The sequence below is a fragment of the Pseudorasbora parva genome, chromosome 12, assembly GCF_024679245.1.
Source record: "Pseudorasbora parva isolate DD20220531a chromosome 12, ASM2467924v1, whole genome shotgun sequence".
NCBI classification, from domain to species: domain Eukaryota; kingdom Metazoa; phylum Chordata; class Actinopteri; order Cypriniformes; family Gobionidae; genus Pseudorasbora; species Pseudorasbora parva.
The window spans coordinates 22,676,879-22,698,768 of record NC_090183.1 but is presented as its reverse complement, the minus strand read 5'-3'; the positions used below and the strand labels follow the sequence as shown (position 1 = coordinate 22,698,768).

General features: G+C 38.5%; 1 protein-coding gene across 1 annotated transcript in view; it reads left to right on the top strand.

The window, feature by feature from the left end:
* Positions 1-3,147: 3,147 nt before the first annotated feature.
* tnrc6c2 (trinucleotide repeat containing adaptor 6C2) overlaps positions 3,148-21,890 on the top strand; it is a 60,883-nt gene continuing 42,140 nt past the window's right edge. Inside the window, exon 1 of the mRNA XM_067459503.1 lies at positions 3,148-3,817. The gene's annotated coding sequence lies outside the window, so the exon portion shown is untranslated. The remainder of the gene's footprint in view (positions 3,818-21,890) is intronic.

Below are 21,890 nucleotides of genomic sequence, written 5' to 3'. Positions count from 1 at the left end.
CTAAAAAGACTATAACTTAAGAAGGAAATGAGATATCTACACCAAACTTGGAACACATGTGTATGGGCTCAATTATTGGTCTCGATAAAAAAATTGCGACGTTTGACCAGTTGGTGGCGCTATAATGTGAAAAAAACAACGACCGCTTGTCCGATTGACCTGAAAATTGATATGCAGTGTCTTGGCCCAAGTTACTATATAAGTCTATGAGGACATTGGTGTATCTCAAAAAACATGGCCGCCATCAGCCAATGAATTTTGAGCACCTATTAGATGGGGTTAACGGAGGTCGATCGGAACGAAACTCAGTGGACATGTTTGACTCATGGTCCTAGAGGTCTGTAAGAATTTTGAAAGAAATCGGCCACTAGTTGGCGCTAACCCAAAAGGGAAGCTCAAAAATTCACGAAAATTGTTGGGTATATGTGGCATGACATGCTGATGAAGCATGCAACGTTTTAAAGACATCGGACTATAGGTGGCGCTATAACTGTTAAAAAGCTTTAAAAACCATGCATTTCCTATGGTAAATTGCCTATATTGGCTGTGAATGGACTTTTCCATCTATTATTTCAGTGTTTAAAATCTTGCTAAATAAAACGTAATGTCTTTAATGCCTATGTGCTTAAAAGGCCTTAAAAGCTTGAACCCCGCTCAAATGCTGCTTGCAGCTTTAATTATTATTATTATTATTATTCTTCTGCCGTAAAAGCGATCGTGCAGACCAAACCGTAAATGCTAGAGACTTCAAACTTTGTCAACAGGTAGTCCAAAAATCGAGGAGAGGTTATCAAATTATGAGCCAGATTGGCCCATAGGTGGCGCTATAGCAACCAAAAGCGCGAAAGGGCTCATAACTCCTAAACCGTTTAGTCCACACTCAAGTGTCTTATATCATTGGAAAGCTGAGACCATGACGAACAAAACGTATATCTCCGATTTCATTTCCGTCATGAAAATTTTTCCGCCATTTTGAATTTTGTCGAAAATCTACTTTTGCAAACTAGTCCCTGGTTTTTTGACCAATCGGAACCAAACCAGTGCAGAAATGTTCTCTGGAGACTGAATATAAATATTCATTGAAAAAAAGTTGAAATTTCGATTCATGTTTGCTAAAGGGCGTCAAAATGGACGTTCAGGGCGGAGCCTATTTTACTAATAAGGCTATAACTCAAGAAGGAAATGAGATATCTTTACCAAACTTGGTACACATATTTATGAGCTCAGTCCTTGGTCACGTTAAAAAGATCGCGACGATTGGCCTCATGGTGGCGCTATAACATGAAAAAAACATAAAAAGGGGTATAACCACCTGACCGTTAGTCTTATTGACTTGAAAATGGGAAAGCAGTGTCTTGGTCCAAGGCTTCATGTATGTCTATGAGAACATTGGCGTATCTCAAAAAACATGGCCGCTATCGGCCAATGAAGTTTGAGCACCTATAAGACAAGGTTAACGGAGGCTGATCGGAACAAAACTTGATGGGCATGTTTGACTCATGGCCCTAGAGGTCTGTAAGAATTTTTAAAGAAATCGGCCACTAGTTGGCGCTAAAGATTTGTATGGCTCTGTAATCACGTGGTGTGGCACCCATCCACAAAATATGCATATCATGTGATAGATCTCCTCATACTGAACAACTTTGCCTCTAGAACCATTGCTGTCAGTCAATTCATTAATTCAATATTTGCAATTATGTTAAATACCTACTTTTGCGAACTAGTCCCTGGTTTTTTGCCCAATCGGAACCAAACCAGTGCCAAAATGTTCTCTGTAGTCTGAATATCAATATTCATTGAGAAAAAGTTGAAATTTCGATTTACGGTTGCTAAGGGGTGGAAAAAGAATGTTGTGGGCGGAGCCTATTTTACTAAAAAGACTATAACTCAAGAAGGAAATGAGATATCTTCACCAAACTTGGTACACATGTGTATGGGCTCATTCTTTGGTCTCGATAAAAAAATCGCGACGTTTGACCAGTTGGTGGCGCTATAATGTGAAAAAAACAACGACCGCTAGTCCGATTGACCTGAAAAATGGTATGCAGTGTCTTTGCCCAAGTTACTATATAAGTCTATGAGGACATTGGTGTATCTCAAAAAACATGGCCGCCATCAGTCAATGAATTTTGAGCACCTATTAGATGGGGTTAACGGAGGTCGATCGGAACCAAACTCAGTGGACATGTTTGACTCATGGTCCTAGAGGTCTGTAAGAATTTTGAAAGAAATCGGCCACTAGTTGGCGCTAACCCAAAAGGGAAGCTCAAAAATTCACGAAAATTGTTGGGCATATGTGGCATGACATGCTGATGAAGCATGCAAAGTTTTAAAGAGATCGGACTATAGGTGGCGCTATAACTGTTAAAAAGCTTTAAAAACCATGCATTTCCTATGGTAAATTGCCTATATTGGCTGTAAATTGAATTTTTCATCTATTATTTCAGTGTTTAATATCTTGCTAAATAAAACTTAATGTCTTTAATGCCTCAGTGCTTAAACGCCCTTAAATGCTTGAACCCCGCTCAAATGCTGCTTGCAGCTTTAATTATTATTATTATCATTATCATTATTAGTAGTAGTAGTAGGCTAGTAGTAGTAGGTAATTAACTAAACAAAAATAACTAATAAACTAAATGTCTCTGTCTTTTTTCTTTCACTAACCCTTTTTGTCCCAATGGCAAATTACAACACCACAGATCCCCTGCTGCATTAATCTTCTCTTTTTCTCTTTTGTATTTCAAAATCTCACAGACTACAAACAGTGGTCATGACTCATTACACATGAATAGGCTATAGATAGATAGATAGATAGATAGATAGATAGATAGATAGATAGATAGATAGATAGATAGATAGATAGATAGATAGATAGATAGATAGATAGATAGATAGATAGATAGATAGATAGATAGATAGATAGATAGATAGATAGATAGATAGATAGATAGATAGATAGATATATCTTAGCTGAACGGCCAGCCCTTATGCATTCACTTGACGCTTTGATGGGCGGTGTTTCGCTGTAAAAAACAAACAAACAAACAAACAAAAAAAAAAACAGTAGGCCGCTTATTGGTTGGTTAAACGTGATATGGAAATGCTTTCAGTGGCGAAACCCCTCCCACCGTAGTTGAGCTGCACGTCTGCTGTGTTGATACCGAACAAAATGGCTGCAGAGGCTTGACCCGACACTCTCAGCGCTTTCTCCAGACACTCCGCACTTATCCCAGGATATTTCCGTTGTCGTTTTAAAAACGTCGCTGGATTTCATCACACGACTGCAGCCAGACTGCTTGCCACATCGCTCGCTATCTTTATTTTTGCACTTTACTGAAGCAGCTTGCATCGTAACTCAGTCTACCAGACATGTAGCAGCTTCGAACTGCCCTCTTCTTCATTTTGCACCATAGATCAGATGCTATTACGGATGACCAATTTATGCCAATACTTAACAATCTGCCTCGCCGTTTTAATGTAATTTTTCTGTCTTCGAAGATATTTGGTAGCGTCATGTAAATGTCGTTTGCTGTTTTCCAGCATGCATGCATCTATAATCTCCATCAGAGCCCAAAGCTCTGAGTCTGCATAGAGATTGCCGTTTGCATATTCAATTTTTGTGTTTATTTTCATTCTGCTGCTTTTTGGGACACTTTTGGAAGTTCGGCTGCTCATTCGGTACAGTGTTACTTGGGTCTGTCTGTTTTTACGGGTATTTCTTTTTCGAAAAAAAAGGCCTTTTTGTACCGCTGTACGACATGCAACATTTTTTTTTTTTTTTTACTGTAAGCTGCCAAAGCTCGACTTGTGAACAAAGGTAAGTTGAGATATTGGCTCTGTCTTAACCTATAGGCTGCTGACTCCTAACATATATGTCTGCAAACAATGTCGTCTAGGTGGGCAGATAATCGTTTAATCTTTGGTGATACTGTATCTAAAACGTGCTGTTCTCTACCCTTTAGATATATTGTGCCGTAGGTTACAAATCTTGGACTGGTACCTAAAAGCTTGTAGGTTCTAACTCAGCGACTAAGTGTCCATGAAGCTTAGCCATGTTACTGCAAGACTGAGCCTTTAATGTGTTTACCGTTAGTTACTCTGGGTTAACGCGTCCGATAAACGATAACTTGGCTGTTTTGGATTTTGCCAAATGCTATTTATTCGTGTAATCTGCTGTTAGATCCTCCATTTAGACTAAAAGAAGCTTACTATATGTTTTTTATTCTTTTTGCATTTTATTCCCGCTTATTTGTTTGTATATCTTGATACTGTGCTAAAATACGTTTAGCTAGCTACACCAGCATATTATAAATGTAACGTTAGTGATTGTGATATTTTGTTGCAAAGTATTTTATGCTATTTTCTCTCTAAGGGATCATTCGTTGTCAACAGAGAAAAAAATGCAATAGCAATTGTGTGTTTCCTGTGCTGAGGTGTTACAAAATGAAGGTCTTGATGGGTGCCTAGCTGTTACTCAAAATAATAGACGATAACACAAATATACAGCTAATATTAAATGCATCTGATCACATTACACATTACAGTTAAAATCCCCCTATTAACAAGTTCATCACTGCTGCCATATTTCTTCCTTCACACGGAGATGAATTCACCATGGTTTTACATTTCTGTTGATTATATGATTTCCTGCAGAAAGACACAAGAGGACATCCTTTAAGTTAAGTGTACTGACTGATTTATGGTAATGATTTAAAGTAAAGAGAAATCACTAAAAGACTGTAAAGTCTTGGCTTTGTTGACTCAAAAAGTCCAAGCTCAATATATCCAGTGTCATTTGAATCATCTTGTGGAGAAAAAAGAAAATCATTATTATTTGCTATTTAGTTCAGAGTTGGATAGTAGGACATTTTTGCTTTTTAAGATGTAAACAAATTTAACTTAAATCATTTTTGGAAATTTTTGCTCAGAGATAATTTAGATTTATCATCCTTCCTTGCTGATATACTATTCGTTTTTTGTCCATATCGTTGTCATTTTCTTTTGTAGCTTGTGTGCTAGTAGAGAACCATAATTTAATTCTTCTATCATCTATTTTCTCTTTTGAAAATCATGTCACACTTGGCTGATGCTGGTGATAAAATGAATTGGGTAATTCATAACCCATCTACCCTTTGAGTGTGTGCTACTCAGACTTAATTATAAATCACACCAAAACGGAGAGCTCCTTGTCTCCAATACACCCAGATTCAGCTCCCCCCATCGTCTGGGTCTGAAGAACCACTGCCCCTCCTTGCGCTGTAGGGGATTGGGGTCAAAGCTTGAAGGCGTGAGACGCCAGTGTTCAGCTTGTGTCAGAAAGGCAAAAAGGGCAAGCCATACGGATTAACGGTCTCGCTCCGGACTGCAAGGGTACACAAAACCCCCTAAACTACAGGGCTTTATAGCTTGCAAAGCAGATGAGTGGCTAATGTTTGGAGACAGGGAATTCCTTGTCTTTCATGGGATTCTCTGTACATTTTGCCTTTCTCTTTGGTGTCTAGTCCCACTTTATTGCTGGCATAATTTAATCCTGATCTCTGTGGCTGTGGGCTGCCTCTGTCTTGCTCGGATAAAATTAGAGCACATTGTTTTTGTCTGCTCAGATTTCAAAAACTGGATGTGGTGAACTCTCCTTTGCCGGAGTTAAGTTTGCAACGGTAACTTTAATGGTAGCATCATTGCTTGAGTATCATTATTTGCCTGTGCTCAGGATGTTTATTTTTTTTAATTTTTTAAAGGAGGTATTTTTCCTGAAGCAGTTTACAAACCACATATAGGCTATCATGTTGCTAAAAATTGAAATGGTTCATCTCAATAGGTTAAACAGAGCTGCTCTGACATCGAAACCCCTTTCTGGATATTTGATATGTAACTGAATTCTTTTTTTAACTAAATGTTTTAGTAGATAGAAGGGAATTCCTCTCTGATGTTAGTTTTTGAGGGGATCATTAAAAGGTTTTTCCAGCCATTTTTCTTCCATTACCTCATCATTGTACTATAGAACAATTCATTTGAACATTGAACCCTCTGGCCTCTGATGTAAGAGGCTGAAATCCTCTTGTCCGTGTGAGAATGGTGTGCCACGCAGCAGGACAGGATGGGGTACGGGTAAGGGAAAGAGTTGGAGAAGAAAGGATTTGTGAGTGTTGGCTAGTGTCCCAGAAAATGTCCCTTCTGTGTTGTTGCAGGGTCCAGGGCATTTTTCTATAAAGCTTCATGTCTCTGATATTTTGTGTTTGTGCATTGTGCTTGTTTGTGGATTATTGCAGACTCCTCCTAACTCTTTTTGTTTTAACTTGTGTTCTGATTGGAGTTTGAAATACCCCAGGGCCCTGTTAATAGGTCAGAAAACATACCTGACTCAAGATTATCAGGTTGAGGTTTAAAGACTTCTATTTTAATAAATTATAAACAAATTGGTCTCAGAGACCCTAGGTAATAACATTAAAGTAAATATGTCAGAGGTAGGGGTGTGCAATATTGACACAACATTATATATCAATATTTTCTGGCCCTGGGATTTTCTTGATAACGCACATGGGATATACTCGATAATGTCAGATTGCACATCGTTAAAACGACAATTACGACAATTATCACAGACTATATATATCACACACCCCTCAGGAATACAAAGATTGATATTTTAGATTTTTTGTTTTTGGCTTCTAAGTATAGTGGAGGGATGGTTTTTGTACATGGCTCAACCATTAGAAATATTTTTACCAGCAATACTTACATTTGCAAGGGTTAAAAGACATGCATTTGATTAACGAATGCCAGTGGCAACACAGCATTGGCCTATTAGGGCAAGTGACAGTTTTGTCAAAGCAATCCCTATCATTGAGCCCTATAATGTGTTATAAATAATGGAAATTACTCTTGTGAGGAACAGCAATGAGCACATTTCTCTAAAAGCACCATTATAAATGTGAGTTGGGATGCGCATCAAAATTAAAATTCTGGGCGGAAACTGAAAATTCAGAATCAGGGTGCATTTGGCTGAGAACCAAAACTGAAAATATAGTTAAAGGTGCACTATGTAGTATTTTTGCAGTAAAATATCCAAAAAACACTTGGCCAGTGTTATATATTTTGTTCAGTTGAGTACTTACAATATCCCAAATGTTTCCAACTATTTGTAAATTGTGAGAAAATTGCTATTTTAACTAAAGACCGGGACGTTTCAGCATAGCGTTTGAGCGAGTCGCCTGTCAATCGCGTCATATCTGCAATTTGTTTATTTTCTATAGATACATGACACTACAATATCACCTCAGTCATCCTAGAATGATTAATTTTTTACAAATAGAGCTATTCAAATTGTTTTCATATCATAAAATGGGAGAAAAACTAAATATGCAGCCCTGAAATTAACAAACAATTAATTATTCAAACTTCAATTATTCAAATAGCTAAAAGTTTTTCAAACATAAGTATGAACAATAAAGACATCGATAGTGTTATGATTATGTAATATGTAGTCCATGTATAATTTGTGGGCATCTGGTGTGTTTGGAGCACAAATCTGGCTGTTTCCGGCCAGTCGAATTTGTGCTGTGCGAATTTTGAGGTTGCAGAGAATACATTTTGGGAGCAAATGGAGCAATTTCGAGCATTGATAATGTGTTGTTACTTGTTTGTCGTTATTTATCGAGAGCTACCGGAACATTGATGAAGATCTACCAGTCGATTGCAATCAACGGGTTGGTGACCACTGAGTTAAAGGGTTACTTCAGCGATTAGCATATGGCTTTGTATCAGTACAAAACCCTGGAGTATATTCAAATAAATGTGCTTTCCCCCCTCATATCCCCCTGAGACAAGAGATTTATGCATTTTATTTCTGGAAAAATTCCTCCTATGAAGCAAAATTGACGATATTTGCATCATAGGAGGAATGTTTGGCCAAAGGCTAAAAACTACAGCCAGCAGAGGGAGCCATTTCCGCATGTTTTGAACCCGCACATGAGGGATGGGAGATTACACTCAGAGCTCAGCTCGCAGCTGCAGGCACTCATTTAAATGGAGCTATGGTGAGCAATGTAAGTCTTTTTACTTATCAAATTAATTTCTATGAAAGTAAAGCTTGCAAAGCCCTGAACTGAAACGCACCAGACTGAACTCGCGTTCTGAATGTATGGTGACTCACTCATTATATTGAACAGACACGTTCAGTTTTTAATTGTAGTGTCTTTTCCAACTCAGTCACAGTAATCAATTTGGTGGCTTTGGGAATGGCCTCACAGGGCAGCGAAGCATTCTGGGAATTGTAGTCTTTCATCCCCATGAGACAAATACATTTTCTGTCTTTTCTCAGTCTAGAAGGCACCAAATTCAAAAATAATTTCACATTTCTACTATATTGATGACTCTGTTTAAATACAGAGAAGTATCTTCACAGCGCTGAAGTACCCCTTTAAGACATGCTGACAGTGTTTACAAAGATACTTGCCAAGACGGGCATTTTCCGTTCAATTGCAAGACGATTCAGTACTCAATTCAGTACTCGTAAGCTGTTTTCTTTGTGCGTGCAAAGTCTCAGCTAAAGTCCCTTTCAAGGATATCTAAAATCTTTGGACTCTGTATGCATGAGCACTGGATTGAGTTCTCTTTTACATCTTCTTGCGCTTGAATCTGAGGCAAGTCCTAATGCACAGATCGGATCTTTTGACAATGGTCATTTTTTGTTGTCCTACCTTACATTTACTTTAGACACAACTGCTGTGAGATATGTGTTTAAATTTATTCTCACCCAAAACGAATTCTGTTCTGACTATGTAACATAGTTGACCCTAAGGTTTTGAATGACTTCTATTAAAATAAATTATATAATTCACATTGAGTGGTATGATTTCTTACCAGCAAGAATAAGCTGGCTAAAATGATACATACTAAAATATAACAGTGCTTTTCATTTATTTTATCTATGGTTCATTTAGATCTAGAATTATTAAGTTAAAAATGTAGTGTGGTTTAAGATAACATAAGATTTTGAATGAATTTGAATAAATTAATGAGACGAGAGACCGAGAGACAGAGAGAGAGAGAATATGCAACATTTGAAAAAAATATACTCCAGTAAAAGTACCATTACTTTCTAACAGTTCAATTATCTCAAGTCTGCATTCTGTCCATCCTCTATCAAGAACACATTATTTTCATGCATCTTCTATACTTGCGGTATTGGAATTTAACTTTGACGATTGATGATGGATCACTTAATAACTCATTTCTGTTTTCCTAGTTAGCATGATTTTGTTTCAAGAATTTAACATTGATATCTGGATATGTCCGTCCGTTGTGTCCTGTGAATTGATTCAGTAGCCCTTATAAGCTCTCAGACATATTAAAAATGAGCGTCTGGCTTTTTCCTTTCTCTATTTTTAAGTACTTGTTTGCCTTTATTGTGCTTTGTACCCCTGACAGGCTGTCAGAGGCAATTGTCTGTTGTTCTGTGTGTGGCCTGTCATTATAACCTTCAGCATGAAAGAGAGAACCATTTGGGAATGATACTGACTCCATCAAATGGACCTGTGTGATAGTGTCTTATCCAATTTCACTTTGATAAATTTCATCAGAAAAGAGCTGACATTGATGATTTGACAGCTTAGATGAAGCTTTTGTTCCTCTGTAGTTTAATACTGACTTTTTAACCTCAATTCTGCTATATGCTTAACTTCTTAAACATCACATGGTAAGGCCTGAACACTACATAGGGCTCTTTACTAAATGTAAAGGTATAGTATTCATTGATTTGGCTTTGGTCTCTATTTGGTTGCAGAAAGAGAGTAAGAGAAATGTTTACACAAAATAGTAAACTCTGTCCTAATTTATTCATCATTATGTTATTCTAAACTTTTTTGTTTGTCTGTGAAACACAGCGTGAGAAGTTTAGCAGAATGTTGACGCTGCTCTTAACCATACAATTAAATTAAATTGCAACAAGGTGCTGTCAAGCTTCAAAAATGACAATTAAAACCTGCCAATCACTACAGTGTAGACAAATCGTACAAATTCATACAAGTGAGGTGGTGCAGACATACAAATTGGTCATGAGATAGCATTGGATTGTCTTATTATTGGGAGATGCTTAACTTCATTAATCTACAGTTGGAGAAAGTGGAACAGTTAACTTGGATTGTGTGTGCTTTTGATAATCAATTACATTTATACGTTGAAACCACTGATTTGCTGTCAAACAATCACTGTTTTCTGATACCATATAAATTAATTGGAAGCCAATTAATCAATTAATTTTAACCTTTAATTATGATGACGTCCCTGTCCTTCAATTCCATGTAGTTTACAATATTAATTGAGAGTAGGGATGGGACAGTATGGGAATGACCCAAATTATCACGATTTTCGATATTATTACAGTTTTGTTCAAATGAAATGAAAGAGTTCAAAAACAACCGATGCACACACTGAAAACATTTCAAGTTTTATATTTGATAATGAACAAACAGCAAATAAAAAAGTAGCAAAACAGGCAATTTTAAAAACCAAGATTCTATTATGTGGCTTTATAATTACTGACGTCAATAGCAATGCATTATAACAGCGCAGATCCGGTGTATCACAACGGGAGCTCTCTCTTGTTTCATTCAAATGCAACTTGAGTCTCTGTTTTTGATTTTATTGAAAGTGAAATCAGAGGAGTTTACCATTAATACTAATAAATATAACCTTTTGCGATCATCTTGTCTGTACGATTGTGTACGCTGTACAAAATAGATTTATAAAAAAGATTTAAAAAAATTAATCTAAATTGAATGTCTAAATTCAATTATTTATGTGGTAAAGAAAATCTGTAATACAATGAAAATAGATTATCACTGTCACCCTTAATAGTATTGTTTGAACTTGTTTGTTCATCTTTGGCTCAACGCGTTAATTATAAGAGAGTGAGAAGTTTTTTTTTTTACTCAACATTTTGTCCAAATATTTCACAGACATAGTTTTGGTATCGTCAAAGTTCACTTGGCTTGCATTTGCTATTCAACAGTGTGTGATGGTCAGGAAGACGACTCGGCAGATTTTAAGTTTGAAGTTTTTGCATGTTCTGAAGACAGGGTAACTATCCTTGATTAAGTCACCTTCAGGACTTTTGTATAAGCCAAAATATGACCTCATCTCAGATTTGGTCCTCTTAGAAGGCTGAAAAATCTCCTGAGCGCTGTCACTGCCTTCTTCCATTTGTTCTCGCTCTCGTTCAGAAAACGATGTGCATTGTGCCTGCGTTAGACTGAATATGGCTGGACAGGATTTACAGCAAGTTTTCAAAGTCATGATAATCAAACACAGTTTTAATGATGATTCAATTTTAAACAATATTACTAACCTTAAATACATTTTATCCTGGTTTATCATGAAACCGGTATTCATCCCATCCCTAGTTGAGAGACTTTTTTTAAACTTTTTTATTTGTTTAATTTGTTAACATGTCACCTTTTGCACCGCTTGTGAATTTGCAGGTCTGTCGCCAAAAATACAGCAATTTGCCAATGATAAACTTTCGTGATGATGCAGCACTGGCCGATCGAGCGAGTGACATGTCTGACAACTGTCCAGAGCTAGACTGGGTAAACACATCCCGATCTGCCGGCGATTTTAATGTTGCCCTGCAACTCAGTCTAGAAACCTATACATTCATTTATATTGCTCCTGTTACACTTCTGCGGGAAACCAATCACAGACTGGCTTTTCCACCTGGTGCGCTATTGGCAGGTTTAACATGATGACGGATATAGAAGTGATGAGGCTTTGTCCGTTGATCGCGCCTCTTGTGGTCTGAATGGTTGAAGGAATATTTATTTGCATACAGAGTCATTTGAATAACGCTCGTTTATCACGCCTCTGGTGCAGTAGAAAATACAGAGCAGACTCCCCAGAACCATGTTCAATCTTAAATTGAGCTTGGTCTGAGTCAAGTCCAGAGCATCTTTATTGTCGAGCCCTGATTTCTTATGCAGAACTAATGTGTGGCTTTAGACATCTTGTACTATAAAGTTGTATGGACTACTTGTAGCTTTTTTCATTTTGGAGCTTGACCAATTTAGTCCTAATGCCTTACTCCTTTTGTGTTTCATAAAGTAAGATATATTTTTAAATGAAATAAGGGTGCAATATGCAGAATTTATTTCTTTATTTATTGGAGAATTATTTTTTTTTACAGCCATTAGTTTGGCCACTCAGAGAAGTCATGTTATCAGGTTGTATGTGACAGCCCAGCTTTCTAAATTTAGCAGTTAGCCCCCCCCAGTCGAGCATGTCCTTAGCACTCAGTAAATTTAACACTTCGGAAGTGTAAGTTTGAGAAGGCCTCTTGATGACCTGGTCAGTGCACTGGCAAGGGGAGCTGCAGGTTGCTAATATTCGACTGCAGCAAGACCAAAGGTTACGTTTTTCCCCTCCCCTCTTCTGTGGCCTGCCAGAAGTCCTTGTAAGCACAAGTCTCTGCTCACAGCATCAATAGTTCTGCATATGAGCCAGGACAGCACACTCCAAAACACACCGCCTTTCAGTGTGTTCTTCTGAATACCTCCCCTGTTCTTCCCTGCAGGATATACGGTAACCACATCCCTCACAACTCTTCCTCTTAAACGTTGCTTGACCTAAGCTTGGTCATGCAACTTGGGACTTTTCAGGTGGTTTTATGTTTGCACGCTTTAACTGTGAGCATGAAACCTACTAGGGGTGTGCCAAAAGTCGATTCACAGAAGAATCTGGATTCTCATTTGCAACGATTCAGAATCGTTCTGAAATGTCCAAGAATCGATTTAATAAATTAATCAAATCAGCTGGCTGTTCGCCTCCATTTTGTAACTAGCCTATAGAGCCATAGAGTCCTGGAACGGGCATAAAAGTGGCTAAAACGGGTGGATTGTGACCTTTATAACATTCACAGGCGGGGATGCGGGCGGATAATTAGCTCTCTGCTGGCGGGTAGTTGCGCGGATAAAAATTTGTGCAATATTTCTGTGGCGAGGTGGACGAGCAAGAGAGCGAGCGAGCGACCGGGGCGTGATTGTGAATGAGCGTCACCTGCGAGCCACACTGGTCTCGAGTCCTCTGAGGGAGTTCGAGGCGTATAAGGACAAGAGATCACCAGACCTGGATTTGACGTTGAGTTGTGTTTACGTTTTATTATGTGTGTGCGCGTGGCAGTTGTCCGTGAGGGGCTGCCCACGTTACTTTCGTTTTGTTCGGTTAAAGTCTTTTAAATGTGCACGGTGCACCGGTTCCCACCTCCTTCTTCCCCCTCGAACATACTGTATTACAATTTCTATGTCCAAATTACCATTACACATACACGCAACAACGATATGCCATTTGACCCATCACATCACCACCACTGCAACATTGCAACTTTTGTTGATGCCTCTCATAGCCCAGATGGAGCGAGCGTTGCAGGAGTAGCAATGGATGAAGTAAAAGTAAAGTTAGTGAGTGGAGTATATGAAAAGCATTTTAATTTGAATGATTTTAGCGTGTGTGATTTATCGCGGGCACGGGTAGAGTAACGGGCCAAATGTTAACGGGTCTGGGTGGGTGCGGATTTTATGATATTTTTAAAAATTGAATAGTTTTGAATCGAATCTTTTTGAATCAAAAATCGATTATGAATCGAATCGTGGCCTCAATAATCGGAATTGAATTGAATCGTGAGATGGTAAAAGATTCCCACCCCTAGAACCTACAGGAATGAGTAAAATAATGTGCAATACCCATGATCCTGTGCTTAGACACTATTCAAAAAACAAAACAAAAACATTATAAACTGCAACAGATTTGTGGAGAAGGATGGTCCAAAAATGGTCAAAAGGCTTATGCCCGATATGTCCCTGATGAAAGATGACCAATTTCGTGGTTGTTGCTCCTAAACGGTGGTACTGTCGTACAGTGGGAGAGGTTCAAATAAGTCCGTGGTCACAGACTTGCAGCCAAAAATTGCCAGTGATTTAATTTTCTCACAGTGTCAGAAATTTGGCATGATCATCTCAGTGTGTTTGCTGCTATGACCTACATCTACTGACCAATAAAAATGCAGCACAACATGGATCTAAAAACTTAAATGTTACCTCAAGCTCCATTTGCAAAATTGGCATGCCAAGTTGGCCTCTCTCCCCTTGCCATGACCAAGTCCATATTCTCCACTTTCACTTTCTCCACTTTAATTGCCAAAGTGTGATACATCTTTCTCTATTTGTTTACCACTAGCTCATGCTGGTGTGTTATTCTTCTATTCTAATTTGTGTCATAGCCTACGATTCAACATTGTACAGTCTACATACATATCGTACCCAAGTTTATTCGATTTGTAATGATCCTATAGGATTGCCGAAATCAGTCTGTAGCAAGTAATTGAAGTGCAAGGTGTCATCCGGTTTTTACAATCCAGTCACTCAAATGTGGTGCTCTCTGAAGCAGTTCCTATCTAATTGCAAGCACAGGCCCACATCAAACTCCAGACACATCCCTTGGGTGCTCGTCACCATATGTAATGACGCTGACCCGTGCTGGCACTCCGCGATAGCTTCTGCATGTCATTAACAGAAATGGGCAGAGGATCACATCTTCTCACTTTGGGCCTGCCATCCAGGGGAATACCTATGAGCTGAGCAGCCAGCAGCTCCTAAAAGTTTTGCCGTGTCCATTGGCTTGTCCTGGTTGATGGCACACAGCTCTCTGGGGGAAAAGAAGCTGTTTGTCACTGAAGTGCTTATTTTTTTATATTTAAAAAAAAATAGACTGGCTTCTTAGCTTTATAAAAAACATCCATCCATCATAATAAGCGCTGGAAATTTTCTTGTACCACTTCTGTGTTTTACAGCGCACTGACTAGGGCTGACAATGCATATTCTAAATTTGAATATATTAGAATAGTTTAAAAAATTTTTTTCAAAGATTAAAATTAATATTCAAATAAAAAAAAAAAGTGGGGGAAAAACGGCCCGCGATTTAAACGCCTGCGGTAGTAGAGGCGTGGCGGTCTGCTTTGCGATTGAGCATGGTTTTGCTAGAGCGCCTGAGAGCCTGAGTGCGCCACTGCTGAAAGTTGACGCGTCTTGCATGGAAGATGGCAGAAAGTGGAGAGCCCAACTCGACCTCAGCAGAAAAAGCGATTTTAACCCTCCAAAATCTAAAAAGCCATATCTGGAAGTACATTGGATTTTGGTCGGTAGGAGGTAAAATTGTTGAGCCGCAAGATAAAGTTATATGCAAGCTATGCAAGATAGCCTACAGTTAGCATACATGCCTCATTTTATTTAACGTTAAACAAAAACATTACTAAAGTGTTGGCTACTGTACTGACTGAATATATATATTGCATGAATAAAGGATAAATCCACTGCTTCCACTGGTTTAATTATTTAACGTTTCATGTCAAGGAAAAGTTCCATGTTTACCACAGCACAGCTCATTCGGAGCGTTCAACATGCTGTAAAACTAAAATTAATATTAATATTTGTTTCAAATCACTGAATGAAGCCTGCTATATTTGAGACAAGAGTCGCGACCTTAAATTGCTTGCACAAAACACTTGATCAGCACAGAGTTTTTTCATTTAAACCATAATCCGCAGAGAGTGTGAGGGTAAGGTCGAGAGAGAGTGAGGTCTGCGGTCTTTGCCATTAGTTGATTTACTTGTTATTGTGTAAGTAATACGTTGTCAAATATGTTTAAGTTTAAAAAGACTACCAATACAAGTAGTTATGTCTATTTGTAATAATTTGTCCTGTTATTGACTTAATGCGCGTCATTGACATAATGCGCAACCAGATGTTTGAATATTATTATTTTTTTAGAGGGAATATTCAAACATTGTTTTTGACAGCCCTAGCACTGACTTTTCCCCCAGCATCTGGACAGAGGCGTCTACCCCCTCCATTTACTTATTGTACTGTTAAACTGCTGTTTGCTTGGGAACAGGGACCCTCTGTTTTTGCCAAACTTCTGTCTGCCACCTCAGCACAGTGTCCCTACTGTACACTGTGTGGACAGTTGTGCACATGGAGACACCCCTTGTGTCCATCCACTTCACTAACAAAAGGTCATCTCTGACACAGCGCAAGGAGCCTCTTGGTGACCTTTTGTTTGTTGGAAGGCACACCAGCACTTCCTCCTTGATACGTCCCATCTGGTGCAGGTGTCGAAAGAGGAGAGGGCTTGTGTTGAAATTGTCACCGTAAGCCGCATAGCCTGACCACAGGTAGTCTCGATTCACCAGTGATGTCTGCTGGTGGGTTAGATTAAGATTTAGTAACCAAAACAAAGCAGAAATCCACATATTTTCAAAGGATTCGCAAATATATTTTTTCTGCTGTAAAATTATATATGGGCTTACAGTTCTGATTTATCCTTGTATCATTTAGTGAAAAACGTGTAATGAATGTTTGTCTGTTTGGGTTAAAAAATTAGTTTAAGAGCAAACATTGAAAATAACTTTTATTGAATATTTAATTAAGCATATTGTTTAGCCCTACTTCAAATGTGTCCGACCACATTACAGACAATATATTTTTACATTTATTTGAAAGGTTGATTAAGTAAAACCTAGAATACATTTTAATCATTGCCAAGGAATAGAGTCTTATTTGTTCTTGCCATTAATAATACATTGATCCGAAATAAAGATCACAGTATGTTTACATAATTCCCAGCTGGCACTGTATTAACATGCATTTCTAGAGCAGATGGTTTTATGTTTTATGAACAGCTGGATTGGTAGGCTTTGGAAAATTCTGGCACACAAAGGGTGTGGGATATTTATAAAGCAGTTCAGTGTCCCCCTCCACAAAATGCACCGGAGTAATTTCAACATGATCTACTGACATTTCCTATCTTCTCACTCTGGACTTCTGCCAAGAGGTAATGTGAATGGCAATCACTCAAACCCCTGTGTTCTGATTGGCCAGCAAAAGTAGGGAAGAGATTACAAGCCAATGGGAGGTGTTTGGGCTAGAGGGTAAGTCAGGACAGCTGGCTGGCAACTAAGCATTAGTCCAGCCAAACTATGCCAGTGCGTTGCTCTCATACAATACAGTGTTGTCACTAGCAGTCTTCCTGTCTTACTGATTGACAGCTTTCCCTTTACAAACTGGCACAACAGAACACCTTTTCTATTATTTTGGTATATTATTTTGCGGTTCATGGATTAATACCACACTCAGGACCTTTATGTTTATATTGGCAATAGAATGAGAGCTTGTGTGTTTTTGGGTGGAAAATGTGTTTGGATTAGAGATGCGGCAATGTATTGGCCATGTCCACTGACTTTTGAACTTTTGAAGCTTCTCAGTATCATCAGCAGCTGTCACGTTTCTCCAGAGCTTATTTTGCCTCCATTGGTATTCTAATTCCTCTAAATTACCAAATTATTTTGTACATTTAATATCAACATTAATGATATCTACGATACATTATGTTGGTTCTGTTCTGTTTACCTTAAGGGGGGTTATTGCTGCTGTTTACCTTAAGGGGGGTTATTGCTGCCCTGCTCTTATCTATGCTAGATTACGATAAATTACAATACAGATCCTTCTCAAAAAATTAGCATATGTGATAAAAGTTCAATATTTTCCATAATGTAATGATAAAAATTTAACTTTCATTTATTTTAGATTCATTGCACACCAACTGAAATATTTCAGGTATTTTATTGTTTTAATACTGATGATTTTGGCATACAGCTCATGAAAAATCTCAAAAAATTAGCATATCATGAAAAGGTTCTCTAAACAAGCAATTAACCTAATCATCTGAATCAACAAATTAACTCTAAACACCTGCAAAAGATTCCTGAGGCTTTTAAAAACTCCCAGCCTGGTTCATTATTCAAAACTGCAATCATGGGTAAGACTGCCGACCTGACTGCTGTCCAGAAGGCCATCATTGACACCCTCAAGCGAGAGGGTAAGACACAGAAAGAAATTTCTGAACGAATAGGCTGTTCCCAGAGTGCTGTATCAAGGCTCCTCAGTGGGAAGTCTGTGGGAAGGAAAAAGTGTGGCAAAAAATGCTGCACAACGAGAAGAGGTGACTGGACCTTGAGGAAGATTGTGGAGAAGGACCGATTCCAGACCTTAGGGGACCTGAAGAAAGCAGTGGACTGAGTCTGGAGTAGAAACATCCAGAGCCACCGTGCACAGGCGTGTGCAGGAAATGGGCTACAGGTGCCGCATTCCCCAGGTCAAGCCACTTTTGGGCTACAGAGAAGCAGCACTGGACTGTTGCTCTGTGGTCCAAAGTACTTTTTTTTTTGGATGAAAGCAAATGTTGCATGTCATTCGGAAATCAAGGTGCCAGAGTCTGGAGGAAGACTGGGGAGAACAAAATGCCAAAATGCCTGAAGTCCAGTGTCAAGTACCCACAGTCAGTGATGGTCTGGGGTGCCATGTCAGCTGCTGGTGTTGGTCCACTGTGTTTTATCAAGGGCAGGGTCAATGCAGCTAGCTATCAGGAGATTTTGGAGCACTTCATGCTTCCATCTGTTGAAACGCTTTATGGAGATGAAGATTTGGTTTTACAGCATGACCTGGCACCTGCTCACAGTGCCAAAACCACTGGTAAATGGTTTACTGATCATGGTATTACTGTGCTCAATTGGCCTGCCTCTCCTGACCTGAACCCCAAAGAGAATCTGTGGGATATTGTGAAGAGAAAGTTGAGAGACGCAAGACCCAACACTCTGGATGAGCTTAAGGCCGCTATCAAAGCATCCTGGGCCTCCATAACACCTCAGCAGTGCCACAGGCTGATTGCTTCCATGCCACACCGCATTGAAGCAGTCATTTCTGCAAAAGGATTCCCGACCAAGTATTGAGTGCACAACTGAACATAATTATTTGAAGGTTAACTTTTTTTGTATTAAAAACACTTTTCTTTTATTGGTCGGATGAAATATGCTAATTTTTTGAGATAGGAATTTTGGGTTTTCATGAGCTGTATGCCAAAATCATCAGTATTAAAACAATAAAAGACCTGAAATATTTCAGTTGGTGTGCAATTAATCTAATCTGTAATGAACTTTTATCACATATGCAAATTTTTTGAGAAGGACCTGTATATTCTGTGTCTGTGAATAATAAGCCGCAAAAAGAAATATTAATCCTGCTTGTTTCTGTGTGTCTTTGTGTGAATGAATGTCGCAGACCCACGGTTTCATTCACCCTACCTCACACACACTCAACTTGCAGTGTTTTTCAGCCTCTTCTGCCTCAATATCATCATATCATAAACACACTTATAGAAACTCCAAGGTCTTCACTGCAACCCATCAAAATAAAACCTCAGTTTAACAAAGTAATCGTGACAAAAATATATGAATGTTGTACAGTAAAATTTAGCTATGTCTCAATGTTATTTCTGTACCTGGCAACTGTTAAACCTACCTAAAAAGTACTTCAAATGTATCTTTGTTCTGTTGTATTTATGTATTTATGTTATGCTGAATGCTAAATGGATCCAGTCTTGTGTTCATTAGAAATTATTTGATAATGCAGTAATTAACTAGCTACTAGGCTAAAAGTTTGTGCATGTTTTTCTTTCTTTGCTGATTTAAAACATGATCAAAACACTATCTATTTTAATGAAAATTTTTCAGATAAGAGGGCAATTGACAAATATATCTATTTGAATCGGACAATAATTGTTTGTTAAAATCAGCATTGGCCCAAAAAACTCCTCTTGCATCCCTAGTTTAGATTTGTGGTGTGATAGATTGTGTCTACATTTGGAAAGATAAAAATCATCTGTCGTGCTACAGTGCAGTCAAAATACCTACTGGCACTGACAAAATGTTGATGGTCCCCTGTAGCACAATCAATTAGCTAAATCAATGCACAGTTAGAGTTTTACCAAGTCCTTTGGGGTTATTTTGTATAGAATTTTGGTCACTGAAGTGTGGAACTGATGTAGACTCACCGTAGTGACTGCGTGGTGTCCTCAGGTTGGCCTTGAATGTTCTCTTTGCTTTGATGGGTCTTAAGGCTGATTTATACTTTTGCGTTGTTGTTCGTGTCGATGTGCAAATGCAGACCGCTAGTGTCCAAAGTAGGGCTGGACAAGAATATTTAAATATTTGTTTGGTCGGTTGGTATCTGATTTTTCAATTTTGGGATTCGAATATTCAGGGTTTTTTCTCTCTCACACACCTGGCATCCCCATCAAAACGGTTCTCATTCGCTCTTGAATATGTTTACACTATAAAATCTGGTGAAATACAATACTTTTTTTTTTTTTTTTTTACAATCATCTTACAGCCTAGCCGTTTTTAATAGGATGGACAGTTTGAATAGGAACCAAACCTTGCTGTACTTAATAAATATATTTGCTTCTTCTTGCCCTAAGTATTCCCTTTAACTGAGTTTTCTCTATCCTAGTGCGCACGGCTGCATAAGCTCATGGAAGAAGCACATGTCTGAGCGTGCATTTTGGGGCATTTTGTCTTTTTAACTGTTAGGAATGAGACGGTGAGAAAATGTTCCCTCACTGTCACATTACAGTGCTTGTGCATGATGCGGCCGTGAACGAATGGGCAAGTGATGTAACCGGTGTTATGCCTGAATACAGGTAACACAGACAATCGCAGCAAGCCTACCGTTATTATCAATCTAAACGAATCTACTGCAAAATATAGGAGCTTGTTACTGGGACGTAACAGACCTGTGTGTTTTTTTATCACTAGTGCAGTGTATGTTCTTGAAGTCGTTTGCTTGAGGCGAGATTCCTGACTTTATTTGAGCATATGTTCAGCCAAGTGGCAGCCACCCCCAGTTTCTTTTGAAGCTTAAACAGAAAATTAAAAGGGTCATATAATGCCATTTTTTACAAGTTAATATGATTCTTTAGTGTCTAAATGAAAGCTTTGTAATATACTTTAATTAAAAATTCTCATTAATTTTGTAAGAAAACACTAATTTTACCTGGTCAAAAACAGCTCTGTTTTCACCAAGCCATTCTAATGCATACAGCTTTAAATGAAGAATGACCCCAAGAATGGAGTCTCTGAGAGGACAGATCATAGACCTTAAAAAAGATCAACTTTATCAATTTGAACCGAAGTCGGACCAGGACAAGATGACAGCTCCAACGCGATTCAACATTTAAGGCTAAACAGGACATTTCTGAATGTTTGGTTAACGTAATGCCACTTTGATCTATCTTTATGTACTGGCAGGGTAATGTTAAGCGGGAATGCTATGTCTTTACTGATGTATACATTAGTTCATTGACATACTGATGTTATACCTAATGCCAATAAAAACTTTTTTTCTGTTAATGTCAGTTTGTCAGTGATGCGTAACATTATCTATGCATTGTAATAACTGTTACAACACAATTTATTTTTAGACAGTAAGAGACACCGTTATAAGCTTAGTGTTAACTTACCGCATCCACGTTGACTTTAAAACCAGCGTACACCGTTTGTAATAACACAATAACCATAACGTATTGTTCATTATAAACGTGGGATTATGAATTACATTGAGAACATCATACATAGAAAGCATGCCGTAATTTAACATTGCCCTGTAAACTTTAGCTGCAGTTCATTGTGAAGCGTTTCAACTTCTTGTGGAGGGGCAGCATAAACCCGAAGAGCTGGTAAATATCTTTATTCAGGAGCAACTGAATTAAATGTTCGGATTTAGGAACATCAGAATGACTGCGGTGTTCATTATTACACCCAAGAACAGAACACTACAATCGTCCAGCGTCTCTACTTATACAATGGCGGACTGTAACAACCATAGACAGGTGGATAGCCATTTATCTGCTGTCTGTTAGTCATTGCGTCACTTCAGCTCTGCCCATGTCCCGCCTCTTTGCCCGTGTTCTGTTATCTGGGCGTGACGTGCTGACAAGTTGGCACCGACCTA